The sequence below is a fragment of the Lynx rufus genome, unplaced genomic scaffold, assembly GCF_022079265.1.
Source record: "Lynx rufus isolate CCGP_SWC_20201006 ecotype Redwood Valley unplaced genomic scaffold, mLynRuf1.p SCAF_3, whole genome shotgun sequence".
In the NCBI taxonomy this organism is placed as follows: domain Eukaryota; kingdom Metazoa; phylum Chordata; class Mammalia; order Carnivora; family Felidae; genus Lynx; species Lynx rufus.
The window spans coordinates 199,683,275-199,699,316 of record NW_025814845.1 but is presented as its reverse complement, the minus strand read 5'-3'; the positions used below and the strand labels follow the sequence as shown (position 1 = coordinate 199,699,316).

At 41.7% G+C, this 16,042-nt stretch overlaps 1 protein-coding gene across 1 annotated transcript in view; it reads right to left on the bottom strand.

Annotated features, from left to right (window-relative positions):
* Window positions 1-16,042, bottom strand: part of CSMD1 (CUB and Sushi multiple domains 1) — a 1,672,960-nt gene that overhangs the window by 528,773 nt on the left and 1,128,145 nt on the right. The gene's annotated exons all lie outside the window — the stretch shown is intronic.

Here is a 16,042-nt window from a genome sequence, read left to right as displayed (position 1 = left end):
AAGAAAGAGAATGAGCCACCAAGTATATTTAGAACAATAATGGCCCAAAGCTTCCTGAACCAGAGGAGACAAATGAACATCCAGATCCCCTAGACTCAAAGGACCCCAAATAGGTTGATCCTGCGTTGGGCTGCCCGAGACACATTTTGATTACATTGTCAAAAGTCAGCAAGAGAAAGGAGGGGAGTTACGTATAAGGAAACCCCCATGAGAACAAACAGCCCAAATTAACACAGAAAGGAAATGATAAAGATTAGCACAGAAATAAATGAAATAGAGAACAGGAAAAGAGTAGAAAAGACTAACCAAACTAAGAGTTGGTTCTTTGAAGAGATAAACTAAATTGACAAACCCTTAGCTAGACTGACCAAGGGAAAAAAAAGGAAAGGAACTGAAATGAAAAAAATTATAAATAATAGAGGAGAAATTACACCTGATACCACAATAGATACAAAGGATCATAAAAGTCTACTATGGACAATTATGCATTAGCAAACTGGGCAACCTAGAAGAAACAGAAAAATTCTTAGAATCCTACAGTTTATAAGACTGAATCAGGAAGAAATGGAAAATCTTAACAGACTGCTATTAATAAGGAGACTGAATCAGTAAGGCAAAATCTCCCAACAAAGAAAAGACCAGGACCATATGGCTTCACTGGCGAATTTTACCAAACATCTAAAGAAGAATTAACATTAATCTTTCTCAAAAATCTTCCAAAAAAAACACAAACAAACAAACAAGGAGAGAAGACTCTTAAACTCGTTATTTGAGGCCAGCATTATCCTAATACCAAAACCAGAAAAGCACCCTACTAGAAAGGAAAACTAGAGGTCTTATACATTTGGATCAATTTGTTTTTCTCATTTGATAATTTTGTTTTCTGAAGATAATATAGATATTGTCAGATTTTAGTGATTTTCAATTCAATATGTGACTATAAACTGGCCCCTAGGAAGCTGGAATTAATTGTTTCCTCCACTGTGGCTGGGTCTCTGGACTCGTCCTCACAGGCATCGGACTTCACACATGACTTCCTGGTGCACGCCAGAACCATACAGTATTCCCTTCCGGGCTTCCTGTAACGTGCCCTTGCTTCTCTTGGAAAACGTATCCCCTCGCTCAAATCAGAAAAGCCCCAAGAAGCTTCAGCTCCGGTAAGCACGTCAATACTTCCCCCAAACTCCCACATTTATGCCATTGATTTCTTGATGAGGAACCCAGTAGATTCAGAAACAAAAGACCGGTGGAATTCTGGAATCGGCGGCTAGAAAGTCCAATTCCAGGCAAGGGCACAGGAGCTCTGTTTCGTGGCTGCTAACGTGGTAGCCCTGTGCCCAAGGAAGACGGGCAGGGGAGGCCAGGAGACACCTAGTGCTCGTCCTGCCGTATACTCTTCAGAGTATCTCCTTCTCATCTTTCCACACACTCACTCACAGAACCGTCTAAAGAAAGTCCTAACTCCCACTGCAGTATCCCAGTAGCATCACCCCCGGAATAACTCTCAAATCCATACCTCCTCTGACTCTCACTTAACTCATCTGAACGACCAATATCTCCTGCTTGGAACCATTCAATGCCTGAGTTTCCTTAACTGGCAATCACAGGAGGCGGTTTTGCGTGAGACTGGTGTTTTCAACTTGAGACCCGCTACATGGTGCCGGTGCTCAGGGTGATGGACACTGACTGAGGGATCCGCTGGTGATTCTGTAGCGGAAGGTTCCCCAAACTAGGGCAGAGAGTGTCCTCATGGAGTGAATGCACTGCTGATTCCTGACATGAGGCTGGGAGCCGGCCGATGAATGCAGAGCCATATTGATGGTGTTCCCTTTCCTCTGAATTATCTCCCCAAACTTCCCTTCGCGTGTTGCTGAATGTCTCATAAAGGAAAGCAGCTACACTGTGCGATAAAATATTGAGACAAGTATTTCATTGTAAAGGAGGGGTTTTTATACACCACTACCCAACTGGACCCATCACACACTGATGTTACTGTATATATTGTCAAGTGCGGACTGTGTGGATTGACAGGTGGATGAAGTTTCTATAGTTTCACTATCCGCTCATTTAATTATGTGTGCCCCCCTGTTGTTTCATATTGTATTGCCACTTCTGTCATGTGCACGTATCTGATGGACCAAAGTGGCAATTTCTAAAGATGACGTATGAAGTAGGAGTATCCTAGGTCTATTGACAATTCTGATAAGGTTAGTGATACAGCATTAGAACCTTTTGAATCGTTTCACTGAGCTAATGCTACATGAAACACAAAGGAACTCTGCCTTGACAACGAAAGCCGTTTGTCGTGGGTTTTACGTGGGGAATGTAAGTTGTCCCATTCACTGTGCATCGCTACTGGAAAACACCTTACAAACGCAGTACTGACTTCAGCAAAATTGAGGATGCTTAACTTCAAATCAAAGCCACTCAATGGGTAATTGCACTGATTATTTTAAAGGCTACTGGAATCTCAAATAGAGTAAAGCTTTCGCTGAGGAACAAAAAGTCACACTGGTGGAGAGGCTCAGGAAGTAAGTCATTTAGCAGCAGAATTTATTGACCAGAAAAGGCAAAGTCAAACCGTTGGTGAAACCTCAGTAATGCGGCATGAGAAACTACAGTGACTATATAGTGAGAATTCTAAAACAGGATACAAGGAGCCGAAATACTTTCTACTCTGCACTGCTCCAAAAGTCAACACGTTGATAACATATCCCTGATACCGAGAAAGATCTCTACGAAACAGCTCCTCTATCAAGGCAACAGTCAAAAGATCCACTGACAAAACTCGTGGTGAAATTTAAGAATTTTTTTTTTTTTTCTGCTTTAAATAAGCAAAGACCAAGATGCATTTAATGATTTGCTCTCTTGTCCGGAAACAAGAGATCTTGGAGAAACTCGTGTCAGCATCTGTACAGACCATTCCCGTCGACTGTTGACCTCATGGGAGGTTCTGCCTCTACTGCTGAAAGAAACAAACAAAAACAAACAAAAAAACCCTGATGTCCTCACCACACGTTGTTTGCTTTGCAGTGGGGTACCTCCTGAAGAGCTTTTGAGCAATGCTGTAAGAAATACTTAACCGGGTAAGATGAAGACAAGTTTCAGAATGTTTCAAGACTGGACACTGAGACAAAGAATGTTACTGACAACCAAACAGCGGAAGAAATGAGCATCAGCAGTCCTTTCTCATCAAGTGAACCTGCTAAAGTGGCTTCCTTAGCCCCGTGGAGAAAATGATTTGGCTTGCTACAATCATACTACTGAATTTAAAAGGAAATCGGAACATTGGAGAAACCATGTTGCAAAAGAAAATCCTAAAACGTTTCCAGTGATGATTGGGTCTAGAACAGGGAAGGACATCAAATACCACCTGTCGTTTTCAAACCTTCTGGAAAAACCACAGAATGGGACCAACTAGTATTTCCCCTCTCTTCACAGAAGTGGAGAGCTGGGTGAGGAGCTGTCTCTCCAAATCTTCTGTTCAGCTGGAGAGCTGGACTTTGAGGGAAGAACAGGAATGTGAACTGTGGTGACACATTCTGGTGTCATCACCCCTGCCCAAGCCCCTGGAGTCTGAGAAAGAGGAACATTCTGCCATATCTAAGAAAACGGGAACCCCTTGGCTGCAAGGTGAATTTCTTACATGTGTGAGCAAGCGTCTTGTTTTCAAGCATCAGGAACGAAGACAGAAAGTCACCATTCAGTAAGAAAAAAAAAAAAAATGAAAGTCTTGTGTGCTTAGGTCAGATTTACACTGAGAAGCAAAGAATTGTGAAGCAAAAAAGCAATTTTCACATAAAAGAGATACACTTGGTTTACGTTTGTAGTTATAAAAACCCCACTTCTTGTATGTACACAGATCTATAAGAGGGCAAGAGATCAACACTTGTGTGCACTATTTTTCTATCGTTGTGCCTGTATTTGTGCCTGGCCATATCATGCAACAAGAAAATACGTTCCAATCCTGTGTAAAACTGTAGGTTCTATTTCTATTCTTATTCATTTACTATTTACATAGTAACTTTACTACTTCACACTAATAAGCTTGAGTTTGAGAAAAATGTAATTTAACTTATATATATTTGCTACCTGTAAGTCAAAGCCACTGAGCCTACCTTTATGAAAGAAATAAATTGTTTTGTCGTAAACCAATTATTTAACAGAAATGTATGATGTTTTTCTTGTACGTGTTTAACATTTATGATAGTAATAAAAGAAAAAAAAGTGGGGCTCCTGGGTGGCTCAGTTGGTTAATTGTCCAACCTCAGCTCAGGTCATGATTTCACAGCTTGTGGGTTCAAATCCTGCATTGGGCTGTGTGCTGACAGCTCGGAGCCTGGAGCGTGGTTCAGATTCTATGTCTCCCTCTCTCTCTGCACCCCTCTCCCCACCATCTCGTGCTCTGTCTCTGTCTCTCAAATATAAATACTAAATGTTAAAAAACTTTTTCTTAAAATTTTTTTAATGTTTTATTTATTTTTGAGACAGAGAGAGACAGAGCATGAGCAGGGGAGTAGCAGAGAGAGGGGGAGACACAGAATCGGAAGCAGGCTCCAGGCTCCGGGCTATCAGCACGGAGGCCGATGCGGGGCTGGAACTCACGAACTGCAAGATCATGACCTGAGCTGAAGTTGGATGCTTAACCGACTGAGCAACACAGGTGCCCCTTAAATGCTCCCGTTCTTAGATTTTACTATAATTTCCCTTATTTTTGATTGGGAACAGTTCTAGGTAAAAGGCCAGGTAAAGGAAAAAAAGGAAAAAGGAATAAAGGTATCCGGTGTAGAAACAAGGGGCCACAGTATGGCCATCCCTCCAGCTGCCCAATTCCTAAGCCTTGGAGCTGTGTATTAACCTTCTGGATCTTTTCTTCCCATACTCAATCATCAGCAAGTCTTCCGAAGCCTCTTCCTCAGGAATGTATCTAAAATCTGAGCACGTGCCACTTCTGCCCTCACCCACTTATTCCAACCCCACTGGCCTTTCTGGTGCTTCTCATTTCGTCCGACTCACTCCTACCACAGGACATTGGCACTGCCTACACTGACCTCCCCTCCCCCATCCTCACATCTTCCAAGGCTCAGCTCAGGCGACAGCCCTGCACACAGTCTCCGGCACACATCACACCCACACTCCATGACCTTGACCTCATCAACCTCTATCCCTTTGTTAAATTTTACCCGTTCATTGACTTGTTTCTTTGCTTTTCGTGGCACCTGTCGGCACCTGGTCTGGGCACCACTGTGTTCCTAGGCCCTAGACAGATGACACGCGGACACTCCATGGACGCCGTAACTACGTGATGAGCAGACACACAAAGAGGGCACATGCAGCTCGTGTGTACGTGGTGGAGACATCTGCTTCCTTGGTTGGAAATGGAGAACAGCATCGCACCACTGGCCCTCTCAGCACATCCCCGCTCACATCTCAACGGTACACAGTAACACCTGTTCTCAGGACGCGTCAGCCACCTGTCAGGACGAGCCTGTACCTACCGTAAGCACCAGTCTCCCTCCGCCTCCAGAGCTGAGGCAGCGCTGGACAGTGGTGAAAGAGGTACACTTTACCTCTTCATGACTCCGTTTTCTTACCTTTAAGGCAAAAACTCTAATAACAGAGCCTGTGACATGGAGTGTTTAAGGATTCAGCACAACAGTGGACGAAATGCCTTTCTGTTTCTAAAATCGGTTCATTTCTCCAGCAATATCAGCTAACATGTTCTGGCACTTTCTTTTCTGTATTGTAGTATCTCCCACCCACTCCCATCTTTAAGGTATTTGGAAATTCCAACAAATGAGTACACTTTTTATGCCAAAATACACTTTAAAATTCATGAGCCTGAAAATTCATTGGCTTTAAGCCTTCGGGTAGACACAGTGGGTAAGTGATCCAGGAGGCAGTGGATGAAACAAACTTATCTGTCTTCTGGGAACCTAGGAGAACAAAACAGATTTTACTGGATATGTGACTTCCATCACAACCAGGCTTGGTTAGCACCCTTTACTTCCCTACTCATGACTTCAGAATTGGTAAATTCCTTTCCAGATTTTTTTTAACAGACAGGGAGAGAGTGCACAAGTGGGAGAGAGAGGCAGTGGGAGGGAGAGAGAGAATCTCAAGCAGGGAGAATCTGCACTCCGTGCAGAGCCCTACGTGGGGCCTGATCCCACGACCCGGGGATCGTGACCTGATTCAAAATCAAGAGGTGGATGCTCAACCCGACTTACCCACCCAGGCATCCCATCTTTTCAGATTTTTTAAATAGAGGTATAAAAAGGTATTTTTTTTTAAATAATGGTCTTTGCTATTCATAGCTGAGGTCTGATACTCAACCACAGTGTGCTTTGTTATTCTGTGCCATACAGACATGACTGATGGCAAGAATTATTCACTGTAGGGCATCCCATCCCCTCTGGGCTCAAGCCTGGGGCCAGCCTGGATCTGATGCTCTCTGTGGTTGTAAGCATCATGTCCACTGTGACACAGGCACCTCAGGACATCCCACTTTCCAAATTCCAGACGTGGTTTTACACACTGGAAAGTGAGGCCAGTCATTGTTGGACCCGAGGACAGATTTCCCCAATCCTGCAGGGGCATTGACACCCCAGGTCTAGAATGGGAAAGATGTTCCATGACAGAGCCTTGACTACAAGGAAGGGGATTTTGTGGACTCATGTTCTGAAGTACTGGACGGAATGGCGAGGCCATTACAGTAATCGTGCAAAAGCAGTTTTACAGTCACAATGGAATCCTTTCCCCCCTCTGAGACACAGAGGTGTGGTTCTGTGACAGAGAGCAGGGCTATCCACAGGGAAACAGCACTATTATTTGGAAGGAAGGACAGAGAATTACTGGAAAGTTGAAAAATGTCTTGATATGAAGCTTGAAAACTGATGGTTTATACCACCTATATGGTGTAAACGTTCTCCTTAAAAATCAGATCAGCACACAGACTTTGAGGTTTTACGTATTTTAAATACAGGAATTTTAAATCTCCATTACACTTTGAAATAAGTAGTATATGCCAAATTAAGGGGTTCTCAAAAATGTCTTTTTAGAAAGAGCATTTTTAGGCACTTGTAAAGGTCCTTCTGAACTGGGCTAACCTTCCTTTAGACAGCAGAAAATTAAATCGCCCTAAGTAGACTGCAAACATCGTCAGAACTGGGTTAGCCTGAATCGGACAAACGGAAGCGGGGAGACATGCCGATCCTGATGCAGAAGACATTTTCTTAAGTTAAGAGGATTCAAATCTGACGTGCGTTGTACAGGTCTGTTCTGACTCAGGAATGTCTGCACTGACATACTCCACTCACAGAACCCACATGTGCCCGCTATAGGGTCAGGAGGTCCACATAAACTGTGGTTTACTCTAGGTCGATTCAATGCGCATAAAAAGGAACTCCACTTTGAACATCGGTATGGAAGAACAGAACTATTTTCATTAATTTTTAAGTGTGAGTTTTCTTTGAAATTGATACAATTATGGAAAGTTACTTACTTTAAATCGAAATGAATGATGCTTATTTCTTGAAATTCATGGAGGCAGAAAATGTATTATGTGTTGAAGACAGCCTAGAAGAGGGTTACTATTCCAGGAGTAGTTTACCCCATACTATAGACACGCCATTTTACTGTCCATCATGTGAGGAGATTTTAAAGTGTGACACTGGAGAACTGAATGTACTTAAGTAATAGATATACATGACTCCTAAAACCAATCAGCAAGCCAACCAACTGACCATCCAGCCAACCAACCAACCAACCAATTAATTATGGAAAGGAAAAAAAAAAAAAAACCCACTCTGAATGCCTTTCGTCAGATAATGTAAGGTTGGGATAAATACAATAAAATTAATTTATGGATACATGAGAATATACTTAAATAGGGTCTGTACTAACATGACAGTATTTCAGATTTATAGGAGGACCACCATCACAAATTTGCTAAAGTATGAATACACTAGCCACTTTCTTTTCAGGGATTAAAAAAAATTAATGTTTATTTATTTTGTGAGAGAGAGAGAGAGAGAGAGCAGGAGTGGGGGAGGGGCGGAGAGAAAGGGATAGAGAGAATTCCAAGCAGGCTCCACACTGTTGGCACAGAGCGGGATGTGGGGCTCGAATTCACAAAGTGAGATCACGACCTGAGCCAAAATCAAATCATGGCCCGAGATCAAGACCTGAGTTGAAGAGTCAGATGCCCAACTGAGCTGCCCAGATACCCTCAGGGATTTTTTTTTTATGTTTATTTATTTATTTTTGAGAGATAGAGACAGGCGGGAGGCAGAGAGAGGGAGAGAGAGAATCCCAAGAAGGCTCCACACTGTTGGCACAGAGCTTGACGCGGGGCTCAAACTCATGATCCCTGAGATCATGACCTGAGGTGATGTCGGACACTTAACCGACTGAGCTGCCCAGGCACCCCCTTTAAGGGATTTCTACAATAATTTGGAGGTCATTAATTGCCTCTTCGGATAAGCCAATTTATAAAACAAAGTATGTGACACAGGTGGCTGATCCATAATCTAATCTTATATCTGCTTAGTGCCTTAGCTTCTTTACTATTATGAGAATTTGTCAGAAGACTAGATGCCTCAAAACTGACAACGCTCTAGAGGTAGGATATCCATGGCAACCGAGGCAAGAAAAACCTAATGGGGAAGGCGAGACTGTACAGGTTTTGAGTAGTCAACAACTACAGCGGGACTTTGCTGGACCCATGACAGTAACAGTGATGGCCACTGCAGCACTGCTTATGAGAACAACATTTTGGAAACAACCAAAATATCTATGACCTTGGAATGGCTGAACAAGTTTTAGTATAGTCATACTTAACGGACACTGAAAATATTAAAGTGAGTGAGTAGACACATAACAAATAGATCGAAAGAGATGTTCATGTTTTATTGAGTAAAAATTAAGCAAAGAATTGCTTATAATAATATTTGTCTTTACTTTATATATGTGTGTATACATTCCATCATATGTACGTACACATACACACACATAAATACATATACCGATACATGCATATACAAATATCCATATTTATATGGTGACAGAAAAGCAGATTCCTATGTGGTGCGCAGAGAGTAGAACTTAATTTGTTCATATATTAAATCACAGAATTTTGATGACATTTACTTTCTCTGTGTTTTATTTTCCAAAGAGAACTGAAACATACATTAACAATTTAGAATAACAATATGTGTATGTATGTGCTCTTAAGGGTTATATTATAAATTCGTTACTACTGTATCTCATTCACATCTAGGTCAATGCTTTCCACAGAATAGACAAAATATAAAAAGAGGATAGACAAGAAGTATTCTTTATGAGAGTAGCAACTTGAGGCAGAGATGAGGATAATATTTTATTGTGTGAGAACAATGAAAGGAAAAGCTTGACGAGAAGAAAGGGACATGGGGTGGGGGAAACGGGGCAATATTATTCAAAGGGTACAAACTTTCATGATGCAAGATGACTAATTCTGGAGATGTAATGTATAGCGCTGTGACTAGTAACCATACTGTATTACACACTTGAAATTTGCCAGAAGAATGGATTTCAACTGCTCTCACAATTAAGGTAAACTCAATTACCTTAATTTAAAAGGAAAGGTAACTCTGTGAGGTGATGAATAGGTCACTTGGCTTGATTCTGGTAGTCACTTCACAATGTTTACATATATTGAAACATCATGTTTTATACCTTAAATCTATACAATTTTGTATTTGTCAAATATACCTCAATAAAACTTGGGGGAATCTGCAGAAGTTCATACTATAACTTTGAGTAAACAAATATTAGACATATAATCTTAATCTGTTGACTTTATGATTATTGAACGTCATTGTTATGATAAACTCCCTCTTTCAGGACAATTCTGCCATGACAACCTCTGGCAATTGTATTCTAAAATAAAGCTGCTTAAGTTTTACATTTTGCAAAAGGAGGAGGAGGAGGAAGAAGTGGAGAAAGAGGAGGAGGAGCCAGGAGGACATAGGTACATATCGAAAGTGGTAGGAAACACCGTGAAACCTTCTGACTAGTTTAATACGAAGTGTGAATCGGGTACAGTCACGCCCACGGCACACTGGCAAGTGTGTGCTATAAACACAGTTGGGTCTGAGGAAGACGGCGACTGGAGGAAACCAGCCTCGGATCTGGAGGAGGGCCAGAGCTGGGGGGGCAGGGAGCTTGCTGCTACAGTAACCCAATATTGGGGTGAAGAAAGGTCCAAAAGAAGGGAAGGGCTTAGAATCAAAAATAGGCAGGACTGGACAGCCCCACAGTTGCCGCCATGATGAGATCCTGAAGCAAGACTCCCACAGTCACCTCAACATGGTGGCCAAAGGACTAACTGACCGGTCAGTAGAAACGGCCAACAGATGGTGGCATCTAGGTTTTGTTGAGTTGGTGAGGGTTTTTATCTTAGCCTGGTTATGTTAACTGGAATACCAAATGCTTCGGAACATCCACAGATGGAAAATATTGACAGAAAACAAATCCAACGAGGAGCAGAAGTCATCAGAACCATATGTCAAGAGAACCAGGGCTAGGAAAACTGAAAGTTCTACATGAGTAACCAGAAAAAAACAGGACGCCAACCAACTACTGTGATACCTTGAGCAGAACATACTCTGCCCTGCCGGTGTTTTCCTAACAAGTGGTAGACAAATCAATGGCAGGAAGTGCCACTGGGGGAAGGACCCTGAGTGCCTCGGTGTGATGACAAGAGCCACGGGGCATGGCGGATGCTGAGGAAGAGTGGTCTGCAGGCAGGCAGTGCTGAGGGAGGCCTGTGTAGAGCTGTGGACAGGATCGGGCTGCAGGGCTCACGAACAAGCCACAACAAGCATTGAGAAATGTGAGCAAAGCCCGGACAAGGCCCAGCAGAATGCGGAGAAATGTGTCTGCACAGGAGGAGGAAAATAGGGGCGCGTTAGGGAGCAGTGCTGCTTAACTGGGCTGGGATGTGCGTTTGGGGATCTAGAATCAAGTGAGAGAAGTTGGTAAATTTCTCAGCGCCGAGCTACGTGGAGGTTTTCACTTCATTCTCAAGACATCGGGTGTGATCAGTGAAGACCACAGCCTGGACGTTATCCCTGAGGATTCAGCCAACTAGTCCCAAGGGCACATCCCCAAGGAAGGGATGCAGAGGCAGGCTGAGCTCGGGCAGGGCAAGAGGGCAGAGGCAAAGTGTGGGCGCCCAATGATTTCAGCTGATACGTGAGCTCCACTGTGAAGATTCCGTATCTGAAAGAACTTAGTAAAAGCTTGCTTCGCTGAAGATTTTACATAACCGTCACTCAGTTTCCTGAACCCTGCATCAAGAGACACTCATTCTACATATAAATTTAAAATATTTATGTATGTGTATATATGCTTGCTCCTGAGGACTTTTTAATTTTTTTTTAAATATAACTTATTGTCAAAGTGGTCTCCATACGACACCCAGTGCTCATCCCAACAGGTGCCCTCCTCACTGCCCATCACCCACTTTCCCCTCCCTCCCACCCCCCATCCATCCTCAATTTAGTCTCAATTTTTAAGAGTCTCTTATGGTTTGCCTCCCTCCCTCTCTGTTTGTAACTTTTGAGGACTTTTCATTCAAATGTCAGGGTTTTTTATTTCAATTATGTGCCAATCATAATTTTAATTTTCCCTTCCTTTTTCATTCATTTGATTATTTATATACATTGCTTATATACGTGTGTGTGTGTGTGTGTGTGTATAGCAAGACGCATATCCTTGGTGTCATACATTTCTAGATGAAATGTATATGGTTGAGTATCTTGATCATGTATCTATATAGGGCTCTGCAAATCAGTCAAATGTGGTATTAAAACTGCTTCTAGGGGTGTGTGGGTGGCTAGGTCAGTTAAGCATCCTGCTCTTGATTTCGGCTCAGGTCATGATCTCATGGTTGATGGGTTAGAGCCCCACATCAGGGTTTCTGCTGTCAGCAAAGAGCTCATTTCAAATCCTATGCCCCTCCTCTGCTTGCTCTCTCTTGCTCTCTCTCCCTCGAAAAAAAAAAAAAACTTAAAAAAAACCCCTATATTATTCCATATTTGCCCTCTTTACAGAAGACTTCTCACCATACCCGATGACACCAGACATTGGAACTCTTCAGAATCCCAAATGTCCTAAGTGGGTTTTATAAACATGAAATATTTCATTAAGAACAGTTTCATTCACGGTGTTGAATTTAGAAGCGATCCTGTGAGATAATCTCATTGGTTCAGTCATCTGAAAAAACGTGTCATATGAAATATAAGCCTTTTTTTCAACAACAAAAAATTCCTATTGCAAATAAGTTCAAAATGACTTCACTGACTTCAATGAAGCCATGGGGGCCAGCTGCCACCTATTATGAAAATAGTAATCATTGTGTTTCTCCACCGTAAGCACCTTTAAAAGGAAGGTACGATGCTACATCCCTCTTCCGCCTCACAGAGTTATTCAGTTCTATGGACAGCTGTTCAGCATCTGACCGTGGAGAGATGGCCACAGGGTAAGAATCAGTGTGGCTCCCTGCTCCCCCTCCAATGCCAGGGGACAGTTATCAACACACTTCACACTTCAGTGCAAACCAGCAAAAACAATTACCAGGTCATTAACATGGTCTTTCAAATACACACATCAAGTCATCACTTAGAGGATTGTGAAGGCAAGCAGAACACAGTATCCAGACCTCTGGAATATTCTCTTTTTAAGTCTGCTCCTCGTTAGGAACCACTGGGTAATTGGCAAAAATACAGACCAGCAAGTGCAATGTAACACAATATGGGGAAGCCAACTGCTTGCAAAATATTAACCACAACTGAGCTTAATAGTGTCAAATGCACCTTTTGTGTTATATGCAATACATGTTCTGATGAAAATAATACTTTATCTGGAAGCATATTTGTACAAAATATGCAGCTGTTAAGGACACAAATAATATGTAGATTTGTAGCACTGTTGGCCTGCAAATAGTTGTATACACACACACACACACACACACACACACACATTTTTACAAAGGGGTATCTGGGTGGCTCAGTCGGTTAAACATCTGAATCTTGATTTTGGCTCAGGTCATGGTCTCCTGGTTAATAAGCTCGAGCCCCACAACGGGCTCTGTGCTGACAGTGCAGAGCCTGCTTGGGACTCTTGATCTCTCTCTCTCTCTCTCTCTCTCTCTCTCTCTCTGCACCTCCCCTGTTCATGCTCTCCCTCTCTCTCTGTCTCTGTCTTTCTCAAAATAAACAAACAAAAACTTCAATTAAGGCACGACCTTCTTTGCCTCCCCAGTGATATAAAACAGTAAATGCTTGGTCATAATTACAGCCATTTATTAAAAATCATTTATTAGTTCTCACTACAGGCCATTCAACCGTGCAAGAGAGTGTAAATTCAAAGATGTGACAGACACAGGCTTGCTTGCAGAAGGTAATTTAAGTAACTTATTTCATTTCATTTAAAACTCCTAAGATGTACCTTTACATTGTGTGCCGTTAATAAATAAACAAATAAAAAACATTTTAAAAAGACACATGTTTAATTGTGTAGCTTTGAGCAAGTTAGGAATTGGTCACACAACGCTATTACTGTTTGGGGAATTCTTCCTGTATTTTGGGAGATTTGACCATTTCTCCTGCCCTCCGTTGAAATTCTGGGAGTATGGAAGTAATCGTTTTACAACTACAGAAGGGAAAATAACACACAGTTTCTTCTACTTGTGGATATTTTTCCCTTTGTCCCTTCACAGGGTGACACAGGTCCTGGTTTACTTGGATAGTTACAGTTTTTGACTGTTTCCAGATTTATTATTAATACATTATCCTTTAAAAGAGTTTTGGTTCAGATAATAAAGAATATGGTCAACCCATTAATTAGTTCATCGGTTTGCAACAAAGTATAGAATTTCTGCCATGAATCTGATGATAAATATTGCTTCAATCATTCAATAACATGCATTTTCACCCCAGTACCTGGTTTTTGTTCAGGGTGTATGAACAGGTGCATGAGCTTGCAGCAGTACAATACTTTTCAAGATCCGAGAGTTTAATAGCGTGGCTGGGGACTAAGCATGCAGGAACAAGTGATAAAATGAGAGTGGAGTGATGTCAGTTGCCCTGCCGTGAAAGATAGATCTTACGAAAAGGACTTTCTCCCATGGACCATAGAGAATTACTGAGGATATAATGCTGAAATACAACAGAGTCATATTTTACCTTTGTTCTCAATGTTGTTGAAATGCAGACATCTATACAATGCGGTGGGAGTTTCCATGAGCACACTTTTAGCACAGGGTATTTGGGCAATAAGCATCAAAATTATAAGTGTGTGTAAATTATTACTATAATTCTAATGCAAGGACTTTAACCTACTGAAATAGCGGCCAAGACAGCGAACATAAATATGTCTGTTGAAGCACTGTTCATGATGACAGAGAATGGTGCAGTCTAAAGACCTGTTTAAAGGAAGAAGCTGATAGAATTAAATACTCTGCACCTATTAAAAATGGTAAATTACATATATATATGTAATTACATATACAAATTACATTAGGATGGAAATATATATATAGATGGATATATATAGATATATATCCTGCATCCATTATAAATGAATTGTATATGGATATATATTATATATTTGCATTATATGTGTGTATATACATATATATGTACATATATATACACATACATACATATAAATATGTATATGCAGTGCATTATAAAGTAACAATGATCTGTAAAATTTTGGCATATCTAAAATTAGAAGATGTCATTAAGAAGAAAAAGGAGGGGGGCGCCTGGGTGGCGCAGTCGGTTAAGCGTCCGACTTCAGCCAGGTCACGATCTCGCGGTCCGTGGGTTCGAGCCCCGCGTCAGGCTCTGGGCTTATGGCTCAGAGCCTGGAGCCTGTTTCCGATTCTGTGTCTCCCTCTCTCTCTGCCCCTCCCCCGTTCATGCTCTGTCTCTCTCTGTCCCAAAAATAAATAAACGTTGAAAAAAAAAATTTTTTTTAAAAAAAAGAAGAAAAAGGAGGAAGGAGGAGGAAGGAAATAAAGGAAAACTATGTTCTTGCATATGTGTTTGTGATTACAAACACAGAGATAAAAGTCTTACAAAAAGTATGCACCGAAAGTTAGCACTGCTCATCTTTGGGACTGAAATACTTAGTTCCTTTGGTTTTTGCTTTCTAGTTATCTGTGTCATTTGATTTTGCAAAACAGTGATCATGTATTTGTTTTATTACATGCACATTTATACACATATTTAGTTTTTAGAAAAGATATTTCCCATTTATTGTGGAAGATAAATTAGGACGGTGGAGAACAGAATACGACAAACAGCTGAGCTATCTCACAGCAATACATGCTGCACGCTGACAGAAGTGGCTGACCTAGAAGAGTCACTAGTGGAAAACGGAAAAGGGAGAGTGTATCCAGAAGGTCTTGGCGTGAAGGAAAGATGCTCAACTAGAGGTGACAGAGGAGGAAATGAGTCTAGGATAAAGGTTGTTTTCTGGATTGCATGACAAGATGAATTCAGAGAAAGGCTCTAGGAGGGGCAACAGACTGCTGAGCAAGAGAGAACGAATCTTCTCTGTATCTCTCTATGCGAAATGCTATTAGGATGCCCCAGAAATGCCCTGGGCTTTCTGGACTTGCAGTACTATGTTCAGGTAAGTTGATTACATGACTGATCACTCTCATCAGAGAAGAGAGTCCTCCAAGCAATGGAATGCAAAGCAACTCCACGTACGGAGAAGAGACTAGGAGGCGATCCTATAATTGTAGCAGTAACATTAATAACTTAGAGGTATTTCCATATATGCGCATTCATCTGACAAATGGAGAAATACCATTAGTTTGTCTACGTAGTATCATCAGTATTCAGATTATGCGGCAAATGAGGCAAGTGACAGAGAGACTTTATGTCTTTATGAAACCACACAGCTAGGAAACGGGCAAAGGCTGGAACCTGGGGCTTTAAGTAACATACCTGGTTCTCCTTACACCTTTCCACTGCCCTCT